Source organism: Cololabis saira, chromosome 5, assembly GCF_033807715.1.
Source record: "Cololabis saira isolate AMF1-May2022 chromosome 5, fColSai1.1, whole genome shotgun sequence".
Classification (NCBI taxonomy): Eukaryota; Metazoa; Chordata; class Actinopteri; order Beloniformes; family Belonidae; genus Cololabis; species Cololabis saira.
Window position 1 is genome coordinate 4217612 of NC_084591.1, and position 13382 is coordinate 4230993.

The following is a 13382-nucleotide window of genomic DNA, read 5'->3' on the forward strand; positions in this document are numbered from 1 at the left end:
ACAAGGCCTCAGAATAGAAAGGTTGATGAGTTTACCTCGCAGCTTTGAGGGCTGTAGGTCCGCTCGTGTGCGCGGATGGAGGGATGGAGCAAAGCTTTCCAGGCTAACAGTGCGATCCGTCTCCTTGATTCAGAACCAAATACCCCGCCCTTTTCCACCAAACCGGTTCCTTTTCCACAGCTCGGGGTGCTAAGACGAGCTACGCCGTTACGTCACTGTAAACGTCGGCTACATCGCTGCGTTTGTATTGGTGTGAAAATTTAAATAACAACGTATTTGCTCTAATAGGACTTGGTCTATGTAGAACAGCGGTCGGCAACCCAAAATGTTGGACCACAAACACAAAAAACAAATATGTCTGGAGCCGCAAAAAATATAAAGTCTTGTATCAGCCTTAGAATGAACAGAATGCTGCATGTTTCTATATTAGTTATAACTGGGGGGAGACTTTTTCTTCATTATGCACTTCGAGAAAAAAGTCGAAATGTCGAGAAAAAAAAGTGAAAATGTCGAAAAAAAAAGTCAAAATTTTGAGAAAAAAGTCGAAATGTCAAGAGTAATGTCGAAGTACAATCTTGAGAAAAAAGTCAAAATGTCGAGAAAAAAGTCAAAATGTTGAGAAAAAAGTTGAAATGTCGAAAAAAAAGTAAAAATGTCGAGAAAAAAAGTCAAAATTTTGAGAAAAAAGTCAAAATGTCGAGATTAAAAAGGAAAGGAAAAAGGAAGAAAAAGAAGACAAAAAGAGAAAAAAGAAGAAAAAAAAAGAAGAAAAAAAGGTCAAATATTTTTTAAAAAGCTCCAGGAGCCACTACGACGGCGCATGTGGCTCTAGAGCCACGGGTTGCCGATCCCTGATGTAGAATCTCCGTGGACACATCTCTAAAAGACTGGTTGTCTCCTCAGACCCATGATGCTTTGCTGCATCCAGATTCATTCTGATTTGAAAATGTCTCCGTCTCCCAGTCTTAACAACTCCAACCCCCTCCGCTTACATAAGCGGTTCTTTCCTCTGGCCCAGCAGAAGTTGGTGCTACCTTGGGACCAGTTGTTCTGGTTCTTTGTCAATAGAAACAGAAAACCCGGTTCCAAACTTAGCACCGACCCAGAACCAGCCCTGGAACTGGTTCGGTGGAAAAGGGGGAAAAGAGAGACACAAAAGTTGCTCGTGTTCGTTTAAACAATCCCACATTAGGAGAAGATCACCACGGGCAAAAAGACAGATTAAAAGCCCAAATAACACATTGTTCCTCGCTGTGCACTGATTCCCAAGCTGTTTTGTGTTTGAGCCTGAGAACAAAAGTAGTTTCCATGCTCTGACTGCAGATTAGAGATGGGCGAGAAAGAAAGAAAGAAAGAAAGAAAGAAAGAAAGAAAGAAAGACAGAAAGACAGACAGAAAGAAAGAAAGAAAGAAAGAAAGAAAGAAAGAAAGAAAGAAAGAAAGAAAGAAAGAAAGAAAGAAAGAAAGAAAGAAAGAAAGAAAGAAAGAAAGAAAGAAAGAAAGAAAGAAAGAAAGAAAGAAAGAAAGACAACAGTCACTTTAATCGCTTAGCAACCAGCCTTTGTTCCTGTCAGACCTTCAAGCTGAGACACTTCTGCATTTGAAACCAGCTCCGCATTAATTTTTAATCCACTTTGGCAAAATTCCATGTGGTTTTGGGATGCTGAGACTGACAAAATAAATAATAATAATCATGATAATGATGATAATAAAGTATCTAAAGTATCTGAGCTGGCATGAGCACCAACCAACAATGCAACAGATAAACGCATCCCCACAGATCATCTTTGAACTCATTGCACCATCATTTTACCACACAGAGGTGCCCACTCACAGGGGCACCACCAGGGGGGGGCCTGGGGGGGCCACGGACCCCCCTACAAACTTGCTGGCCACCCCATTGGCCTCAATAAAAAAAAAAAACAACACTTGCCGGTCACATAGATTCTATCATCAGTTATGCGTTTCATCCTTTTTTTTGTGTAAAGCTGATTTATGGTTCTGCGTTGAATCCACGCACAACGTACGTGAAGGAAGGAAGGAAGGAAGGAAGGAAGGAAGGAAGGAAGGAAGGAAGGAAGGAAGGAAGGAAGGAAGGAAGGAAGGAAGGAAGGAAGGAAGGAAGGAAGGAAGGAAATGAGCCTGAAAGAAAGAAAGAAAGAAAGAAAGAAAGAAAGAAAGAAAGAAAGAAAGAAAGAAAGAAAGAAAGAAAGAAAGAAAGAAAGAAAGAAAGAAAGAAAGAAAGAAAGAAAGAAAGAAAGAAAGAAAGAAAGAAAGAAAGCATTTATCGGATAAATGCCAGAAATTATTGTGATAAATTTATTAGTCCAAAAAAAAACTAAAAAAAAAAAGACGCAAGATAATAAGTTGTGAAAGTTCCAGCTCTCTGTCCATCTCCCTCCAGCAGCTGAACTTTATTGAGGTTTTTGTAGTGAAATGAGGAGGAATCATAGAGATAACTTCTCATTTCAACTAACTGGATCAGCCGTTCCTCATCATGACTGTTTCCTACAGCGCTTTCAACCGGCTTTCAACGCGAGCGACAGGAAGAAAAGAAGCAGAGCGTCCGACAAATGTTCAGCTCAAAACGCTGCGTCGCACTGCGCAGCACAGCGCTGCGTCGCTCGCGACCAGTTAGGACTGTCCAATAGAAAATAAAGCAATGGAATTGATTTTGTCGCTGACGCTCACTCGCATCGCATGCAGTTAGGAAATGGTAACTCCGCCGGCCGGAGCTTCAGCCACTTTTTCGTAGCGGTGTATTCAGGCAGCCAATCAGCACAGAGCCTCATTATCATAGCCCCGCCCACTCAGAATCCCGCATAGATAATGAGGTTAGAGAATGGGAAGATCAAGACATGGTTTAGAGGCTGAATTTCTAATTTATTTAGCAAAAACAACGAAAAGCTTGTTTTTAAGACATTCAAGATGCCATAATAGGTCCCCTAATAGTATTTCTGAGCCTGTATACTACAACAGTATAACAAAATCCTGTAATGATGGCTTTTAGTTTCGGTGTCCACCCTGAGAATTTAAGTGGCCCCATCTGGCCACCCCTATGAAACATTTTTGCAGGCGCCCCTGCCCACTCATAGGAACCCCCAGAAAAGCTGTAGACGCCCCTGGCCCCGAGCCTGAGCGACCACCTGCCCCTGGTCCGGTTGTCCCGGGCTGGAGCAGGAGCTGCGGGCAGCTTCCATGCACTAAACGAGCCGCAACACGCAGGGAAAGCAGCCAGTCCGGCCGGGACGCGCTTTGCGCACAGATGCATTCCTTACCCGGACTTTCCTTTGGTGCAGTAGGGCAGGAGGGAGGAATGGGGGGGGGCAGAGCAAGTCCGCCGCTCTCCTTCTTCAGGCTTCTCTCTCCATCCAGCGACTCCTTCCTTCCTCCGGGGGAGAAGCGGACTGCTGCTGCCTCAGCTCATCAGCTGCGGGAGGATGAGAGGAGGAGAGGATGCAGGAGGATGGAGAGGATGCGGGGGGCTCAGCCTCCACGCAGGAGATCCAGCAGAAATCCCTTCCCTCCCCTGCAGAGCGACTCCGCGGCTCCGCTGGATGGACGCGGTCCTCGCATCCACTCAGCTGCAGCAGTGGATGCTGCTGGACCTGCCTCTCTCTCCCTCTCTCCCTCTCTCTCTCTCTCTCTCTCTCTCTCTCTCTCTCTCTCTCTCTCTCTCTCTCTGTACTGGAGTTGAGGGGGGATGAGGGGGGATGCACCCCCCCTGAAATAAAAACGGTCCAAATCATCCCCCCTGTAAAACTGTCATCCCTCCTTTCCATCCCTTATGTCATTTCATCAATGAATGTGGTTTTACTGCTATTTCAACATTTAGAATCATCACCAGAAAAATAACTTATTTGACCATTTTCACCTGTTTCAAGTAAATTTTCACTTGTTTCAAGTAAATTTTCACTTGAAATAAGTAGGAAAATCTGCAAGTGGGACAAGATTTATCTTCTCATTACAAGCAAAAAAATCTTGTTCCATTTCAAGTGAAAATCTACTGTTTGTTTTTTCCAGTGATGAGTCTTGTTTTAAGTGTAATGAGATGAATGAATGAATTTTTTACTACTAATGAGCAGCAGTACACTTAGCACACACATGCAGGGGAGGGGTAAAAAGAGACTAAAAAGTAAAAAATGTAAAAAATATATATAAAATAGGCTATGTATAATTACAGAAATATGAGCAGTATATACAGTAGATTGAAAGAAAAGAAACAGTGCAAAAAAAAAAAAAAGCAGGTAGGATGTGCGTGAGGTAGACAGATATTGCACATGTTATTATACGTTATTGCACATGTTATTGTCCGTTAACTACTGAGAGCAAGCCTGGTTGTAAAGTCTGATGGCAAATAATTGCAAATTTACAGAGACATATTCTGAGTTTTTGCTCTTACATTTGTGGATAAACAAAGGATAATTGTGCAGCATTTGGGGGGTACATTAAATAAAGTCCACCATTATAGTCCTGCTCCTCTTTGAGAAAGTATATTCACACTTTTAGAGATATTTACACAAAGTCTTTGCTTCGAAATGCCTGTTCTCTTGTTACATCCATCCATCTCTGATTTGTTGTTCCGGGTTTGTTCCCGTTGTTGCCGCTAACCTCGACAATTCAGTTTGGAGAGACACAGGAATGCTTTTTATAGTGATTATATTATGAAATGCGAAATTTACAGGGGAATGCTAATATGGGAGGAAGGTGGGAAAGAGGGATAAAATACGGTAGTTTCCCGGCAAAAACGGGAGACTTGACAGGTGTGATCCAAAATCACTTTGTGGCAAAGTGGAGGAGCTGCAGCCACTCAGGCTGACGGGACACAGGTGTGGCCCGTCAGCCTCTCCACCCTGCCAGCCTGGATAAGGCGGGGCTGGACAGCAGCAAGGGGGTCGGGTGGAGAAGCTGCTGCTGGAGCTGTGAAGGAGCTGGAAGCACGTGTCTTGGCTTGGGTGATTGCAAATAAAAGGGTCTGCACTAAACTCCGTGTCCTCCTCTATCCTGTCGGTCGGGCCCCCGTGGCACTCACTCTGCTACACACTTCAAGAGAGAGAGATTAGAGATTGGGGGGGTCTGCAGCTCCCGCACAGGACCAGCAGCTCTGCAGGCCTCATCACCTACATGCTCCGGACAGAGAGGATAGTTGGGACTAACCTCCCATCTATCGATGACCTGTACCGGTCCAGGACCAGGAAACGGGCAGGTCAAATCTCTGCTGACCCCTCACACCCGGGACACAGTCTGTTCCAACTCCTCCACCCTGGACGGTACAGAGCTCTGTGCGCCAGAACCTCCAGACACAGGGACAGTTTTTTCCCACAAGCGGTTGCTCTGATGAACTCTCACAAATAAGTCTCAGAGTAACCAATCACGTGCAATAAAAATCATCTAGCGCCCTCTTTAATAATCATGTCTGCCTCACTCTGCTGCACCTCTCACTTTTGTATTTCTTTTGTATAATTTTTTGTATTTTTTGTATAATTTGTCTTGTAAAATTGTAAATAGGTTATTTTCATTTTTATTCAGAACTGTCCTTCTCACTACCTCAAACTGCTGCACCTTTAAATGTTTATACTGTACATAGAAATACCACATTTATTTATTGTTGTTTATTTTGCTACCTAAAGAGTGAAATTACCGGAGTCAAATTCCTTGTTGGACAATGTTCGAACCTGGCCAATAAAGCTGATTCGGATTCTGATGGGAGGGATGGATTATGGTTTATTATGGATTATTATCAGAATACAATAAGGAAAAAAAACAGTGTCCAAAAAGGAGCAGGTAGAAGTAAAACTTATTTAACCCTGCCCCTTTGTTACCTCTATCATAAATTAAACATAAATATTAATAATAAATAGCTGCTAATTTACCTATTAGGCCAGTGGTCCCCAACCTTTTCCGTACCGCGGACCGGTTCAATGTCTGACAATATTTCCACGGCCCAATCTAAAGGTGTAGCTGAACTAAATAAAATGACCGGCATTAAAAACTGTGGTATTTTCGCTATAGTAGTAATAATAATAATAATAATTAAAGCTGCAAGCAGCGATGAACGGGCCCTCGCACTCACGGCCACCGCCCCCCACAAGCATATCAGAAATGACACCACCCACGACTTCCTATGTCAAACCATTAAAAAGTTATAGCAGAAAAAAGGGACAACCAATCAGAAGAAGGGGCGGGGCTAATTTAGGCCAATGAAGGTCAAGGACTCCATAAAGAATCTGATGACACCACCCACGACTCTCTATGTAAAACCATTCCAAAGTTATAGCAGAAAATCGGGACAACCAATCAGAAGAAGGGGCGGGGCTAATTAAGGCCAACGAAGCTTAAGGACTCATTACAGAGTCCCATGACACCACCCACAACTTCCTATGTCAAACCATTCAAAAGTTATGGCAGAGAAAAGTATTCTAGGGGGCGCTGTTGAGCCGTTAGGCCACGCCCATTAATGCAAACAATGAAATATCACATTTATCGCCAAGTCTGTCTTGCATGTAAAATTTGGTGACTTTTGGAGAACTATTAAATATGGACCAATCAGATTTCAAAATGGCCGACTTCCTGTTCGGTTTCGGCCATGGCTCCAAGAGACTTTTCTTTAAGTTGCGCCATGATACAGGTGTGTACCGATTTTCGTGCATGTACATCAAACCGTATTGTGGGGCTTGAGGCACAAAGTTTTCCGGGGGGCGCTGTTGAGCCATTTTGCCACGCCCGTTAATGCAAACCATGAAATATCAAATTTATCGCCAGGCCTGGCTTGCGTGCCAAATTTGGTGCCTTTTGGGGAACTATCAAATATGGACCAATCAGATGAAGGGGGGGTGCGCTTGTTGGCGTCTAGCGTCGCCACGGTAACACTTTTGAAAGAGAAAAGTAATGCGTGTAGTCACAGGATGGAGACGCATATTTTGATGTATAACACACCTGGGTGCACGTTACGGTTCGGGCCGTATTAATTCTCGAAGGAATGGCATGTATTGCTCCAAAATTACGTGATTAATTCAGAATGTTCAAAATGGCCGACTTCCTGTTCGGTTTCGGCCATGGCGCCAAGAGACTTTTCTTTTAGTTGCGACATGATACAGGAGTGTACCAATTTTCGTTCATGTACGTCAAACCGTATTATGGGGCTTGAGGCGCAAAGTTTTTTCTGTCAGAACCAATCAGATGAAGGGTGGGCGCGCTTTTTGGCGTCTAGCATCGCCACGGTAACGCTTTTGAAAGAGAAAGGTAATGCGTGGTGTCGGAGGATGGAGACGGACATTTTGATGTATAACACACTTGGGGGCACATTACGGTTCGGGCCGTATTAACTGCCGAAGGAATGGCATAAATTTCGCCAAAATGACACAATTAATTCAAAATGGCCGACATCCTGTTCGGTTTCGGGCATGGCACCAAGAGACTTTTCTTTAAGTTGCGCCATGATACAGGTGTGTACCGATTTTCGTGCATGTACGTCAAAACGTATCGTGGGGCTTGAGGCACAAAGTTTTCTAGGGGGCGCTGTTGAGCCATTTTGCCACGCCCATTAATGCAAACCATTAAATATAAAATTTTTCGCCAGGCCTGGCTTGCATGCAAAATTTGGTGACTTTTTGGGCACGTTTAGGGGGGCAAAAAGGCCCTCCTTTCGTCAGAAAAATAATAATAATAATAATTAAAGCTGCAAGCAGCGATGAACGGGCCCTCGCACTCACGGCCACCGCCCCCATAAGCATATCAGAAATGACACCACCCACGACTTCCTATGTCAAAACATTCAAAAGTTATAGCAGAAAAAAGGGACAACCAATCAGAAGAAGGGGCGGGGCTAATTAAGGCCAACGAAGCTTAAGGACTCATTACAGAATCCCATGACACCACCCACAACTTCCTATGTCAAACCATTCAAAAGTTATGGCAGAGAAAAGTATTCTAGGGGGCGCTGTTGAGCCGTTAGGCCACGCCCATTAATGCAAACCATGAAATATCAAATTTATCGCCAAGCCTGGCTTGCATGCAAAATTTGGTGACTTTTGGAGAACTATCAAATATGGACCAATCAGATTTCAAAATGGCCGACTTCCTTTTCGGTTTCGGCCATGGCTCCAAGAGACTTTTCTTTAAGTTGTGCCATGATACAGGTGTGTAGCGATTTTCGTGCATGTACGTCAAACCGTATTGTGGGGCTTGAGGCACAAAGTTTTCCAGGGGGCGCTGTTGAGCCATTTTGCCACGCCCATTAATCCAAACCATGAAAGATCAAATTTATCGCCAGGCCTGCCTTGCATGCAAAATATGGTGACTTTTGGGGAACTATCAAATATGGACCAATCAGATGAAGGGGGCCGCGCCTTTTGGCGTCTAGCGTCGCCACGGTAACACTTTTGAAAGAGAAAAGTAATGCGTGTAGTCGCAGGATAGAGACGCACATTTTGATGTATAACACATCTGGGTTCACGATACGGTTCGGGCCGTATTAATTCTCGAAGGAATGGCATAAATTGCTCCAAAATTACGCGATTAATTCAGAATGTTCAAAATGGCCGACTTCCTGTTCGGTTTCGGCCATGGCGCCAAGAGACTTTTCTTTTAGTTGCGACATGATACAGGTGTGTACCGATTTTCGTTCATGTACGTCAAACCGTATTGTGGGGCTTGAGGCGCAAAGTTTTTTCTATCTGAACCAATCAGATGAAGGGTGGGCGCACTTTTTGGCGTCTAGCGTCGCCACGGTAACGCTTTTGAAAGAGAAAAGTAATGCGTGGTGTCGGAGGATGGAGACGCACATTTTTATGTATAACACACCTGGGTGCACGTTACGGTTCGGGCCGTATTAACTGCTGAAGGAAGGCATCAATTTCGCCAAAATGACGCGATTAATTCAAAATGGCCGACTTCCTGTTCGGTTTCTCGACATGACTCCCAGAGACTTTTCTTTAAGTTGTGTACTGATACAGGTGTGTACAGATTTTCGTGCATGTACGACAAACCGCATTGTGGGGCTTGAGGCACAAAGTTTTCTAGGGGGCGCTGTTGAGCCGTTAGGCCACGCCCATTAATGCAAACCATTAAATATCAAATTTTTCGCCAGACCTGGCTTGCATGCAAAATTTGGTGACTTTTTGGGCACGTTTAGGGGGGCAAAAAGGCCCTCCTTTTGTCAGAACAATAAGAAGAAGAAGAAGAAGAAGAAGAATAATTCCTGCAATTACAATAGGGCCTTCGCACTGCAAGTGCTCGGGCCCTAATAATAATAATAATAATAATAATAATAATAATAATAATAATAATAAAAACATCATTTTTGAAGAAATAAAATGAAATAATGGAAATTGTAAATTACCTATAATATCAGTGTTTCTATAAATGTGTTTTTATGTTTGTTTTCTCATTAACTCATTAAGTTAAACTTGTATGAATGTAGAAAGACTATTTTATTTTATTCCTTTATAGCTCTTACGGTGTGTTTGCAGTGTATTTACATCCAAGGAATAAAAACATTGTGAACCATCAGTTTGAGAGTCAAACATTATCAGTCGGGGATTCTACAGAAATTATCTTTTAATAAAAAAAAATTATTATTTTTTTTTTTTTCTCTCTGTGCGGCCCGGTACGAAATGACCCACGGCCCGGTACCGGGCCGCGGCCCGGGGGTTGGGGACCACTGTATTAGGCTACCGATTTTCCCATTGGCTGTGCCTTTGCACCCAACCAGCTAACAAACCTTAACATAACTCCTCAACCAAATAACTTCCCAGAACTTCCTTTTTGTACAGTTTTTTAAATTGATTTATATTTGTACATTGCTTCAACCCATCACCCAACCCATTCCATGAATCCACTCCAACAACTGAGATACACATGCTTTTCCTTTTACAATCAACACATTGTTTTTTTTAATTAAATTTTCCTCTTAAATTATAACCCCCCTCCCTGTCATAAAAAAATTTCTGTAAATTTTCTGGAAGTGAATCAGCTCTCGATTTGAATATGATTTGTAGAGTTTTTGATGATGTTGAACTCACTATAAATGTTTCCATCCATCAGCTGAGATCAGATCTGTGTGGCGACTGCACTACCGCTATTTCTACACTATTGGAGGATTGACTCCAGTGCTTTTAAGGACTGACACGACTACTAACTAGTCCCAAAGTCCTCTAGCAGAATAACCAGCTCCAACACCCCCCTCCACCTCAGAAAATCAATCAACGATATGCAAATATTATTCAGAGGCCGATGATGCCATATATTTATTCAAACAAGGCCGTTATAAACACAATACTGTAATTAAAAGACCAAGAGACCCGAGACCAAGATAAGACAACAAAAAAGTGGTCTTGAGAACTACAAGTCTAGTTAAATCCTTGTCCGGCCCCCCGTCCACCTCGGAGGGCAGCAGATGCAGCGCGGGGTGGAGTTGGATGTCATTACCTCCAGGGAGGCTCGATGAATCTGCTCTGACCTGGATCTGGGAGGTTACAGGATCCTGCAGATCTGACGGAGGAATCTGAAAACTAAGACTGCTCTGAACAAAGTGATGAGGCTTTGATGCCAAGTTCCTCTCCAGATGTTAGTGACTGGTAGATACGAGAGTCAGCTGTCGTCTCCTCTCTTTTTTCTCTCTCTCTTTATTTATATAGCGTCTAATACAACAAAAGTTGTCTCTAGACGCTTTCCAGATACCCATACCCAGAACATGACCCCCAAGCAATTATTACATAAACAATGTCAGGTAAAAACTCCCCTAGTGGGAGAAAAACCAAGGTTTCTTCCCACTTTAGGAGGGAAGAAACCTTGAGCAGGACCAGGATCATAAGGGGGGACCCTCCTGCCGAGGGCCAGACTGGGGGGTCAGGGACGTCAGCAGCACAGCAGGCAGGTGGAAGCAGCAACGGGATGACCAGGGGTGGGGACCGCAGGCCAGCATGCAGCTCCCGAAGCTCCGGCCCAATCATCAAGTCCCAGGTTGTGGTGCAGGGTCGGGGAAAGGTGGAGAAGGGGCAGGGCCAGGGAGAGGAGTCTTGACGGACAAATCTCTACCCCGCCTGCCCGGGCCGTTACCCTGCCCCTCTCACTCCCACGCTGCATGATCCGGTGTTTTACATTCAGAGATGCTCTTCGCCACCGGCAGAGGATGCTGCAACATGGACAAAAGAGAAAAAAGAGAAGAAAACGGGGGGCCAGCACAAGAAACTACAGGAGCGACTCTAACACACTAGAGTTTACACTACCTAGAGATTTACCAAAACCAGCTAGAATATTTACTAAACACTAACTATAGGCTTTACTAAACAGAAAGGTTTTAAGTTTAGTTTTAACGGTGGAGGTGGTGTCAGCCTCCTTAACCCAGATTGGAAGTTGGTTCCATAGTAATGGTCCCTGATAGCAGAACGCCCGCCCTCCAATGTCTCCTCTGGTAACATCCTGCAAATAAAAACACATCAACCAAACCACGCAGCAGCTGACCATAAACCCATGAGAAGGTGTTAATGCAGAGCTCACGTCTGGGATGTCAACCCTTCCTAGTTTTCTGCCGCCCTCCTGCGCTGGGAACCTTTAACCACCATTTTGACCACAGTCGGCTTAAATATTGACCGAGCAACGACCCGTGTCGTAGGTAATAATTTAATAAACCCTCCGGTGCTTCCCTGAGAGGGAACATGAACCGTCCAGGGGAGCGCTGACGGTACCAACTCTTGGAGGAGGTCCAGACTGTTTTTATCTTTTGAGCTGGAATTTAAATCAAGTCCTTGACACATGGTCCTGGTATTATTGAAGCTCCCTATTGTCACTTTCATCAGAAGACAAGAGACATTATAAGAGCATAATCTCAGTTTAGACAGGATCATCTTATGATTTTCCTGAATAACAGATGTTTAAATAGCTTTCTTGTTTGTTGGCCTTGACAGTGAGACTGGAAGGACATAAACATGACTCCATCTAGTGGCCGCAGAGAGGAACTTCACGCTCTCACAAAGGAAACTGTCAGGGGATGAAAATTCAAAACTCAACGATAAATAAGCCAAAATCAATAGTGATTAACTCATTTGCTTAAAGCAGAGCTGCATCTTAACTTTTTCATTTCATCACAACTCAAACTTGCATCATTAAACAAAAAAGAGGCCTCAAAGGAGAAATTATCACTAAAATGATTGAAAACTGGAAGTAGCTTGAACAAAGACATAAATTATCAGTTTATCTGCTGAACTTTATTTGAACTTTGTTCTGATTTATATTATTTATCACAACTAGCATGGATGTAAACACTCATTTACATGTAATCTTTATTTCTACTTCAAAGAAATGAATAAGAACAAAGTTAAGAACCAGGCCCACTCAGGGATGTTCAACTCCCACGTCGAGCCTTTTCTTCACAGTAACATCACGGAAAGAAAAATTACAAACAAAAATACCTCGGTAAACTCGCCTGTTTCCTTCTCCGACACTCAGGAGACTAAAGTTTCCCGCTGGGCTGGCCCGAGGGCGTAAACACAAACAAGGGTGGAATATCATCAGAAATGCCCCACCTTCAGAGCTGAGGGGGGTACAGCCTTTCTTATCGTGTGATTACAAATGAAGTATTCCAGCTTTGTGCATTCACAAACTCATTTGGCTTCTGTTCTGCCTCTGTTACGTCACAAGGATGCACAGGGGCAGAACGGGGTAACACGTTGTCACATGGATGTGTAACAGAGTTTTGTTGTTGACTCCACTTGCCACCTATTACTTTTTAGATAGTACCAGTATCGTGAGAGTTCATTGGTTGGCGTTAATCTCCTCCGTCTATAAATACTGGCTGTGACGTTGACGCAGTACCAGAATGAGAGGATTGAGCTCACGTTAGGGTACACGAAGCACTGTGTTACGTTAACTCTGTCATAATAACATAATTCAGTAATACAACTGTCATGATATTATGTTTGACTACATTACAGAAAGTGGCGACTGCATTGTATTGTACTTGGTGCAACAAATTGGTTTATATCGCAGTTAGCTTCCTTAGTTTCTAAGCTGAGCTAACTTTTCTAACTTCTCTGTGGGGCTGTGCCGTGTGTGTGCGCACGTGCTTACGTGACTGACCAGTGAATTCTCACGCTGTATGAAGGCAATAAATGTCAGGTGATAAATCCAAGGAGTGTCGGTCACTTACTAACACAACGCAGACGAAAGGAAGCTGAACAACTGTTACAGATGCACAGGGGCAGAACAGGGTAACACACAAGGATGCACAGGGGTAGAACAGGGTAACACACAAGGATGCACAGGGGCAGAACAGGGTAACACACAAGGATGCACAGGGGCAGAACAGAGTAACACACAAAGATGCACAGGGGCAGAACGGGGTAACACACAAGGATGCACAGGGGCAGAACAGAGTAACACGT

The 13382-nt window shown here is 43.7% G+C and overlaps 1 protein-coding gene across 2 annotated transcripts in view; it reads right to left on the bottom strand.

Moving 5' to 3' along the window:
- syt12 (synaptotagmin XII) overlaps positions 1-3564 on the bottom strand; it is a 51692-nt gene extending 48128 nt beyond the window's left edge. For both annotated transcript variants that reach the window (XM_061722409.1, XM_061722408.1), the window contains exon 1: positions 3279-3564. The gene's annotated coding sequence lies outside the window, so the exon portion shown is untranslated. The remainder of the gene's footprint in view (positions 1-3278) is intronic.
- Between the last annotated feature and the right edge of the window lie 9818 nt (positions 3565-13382).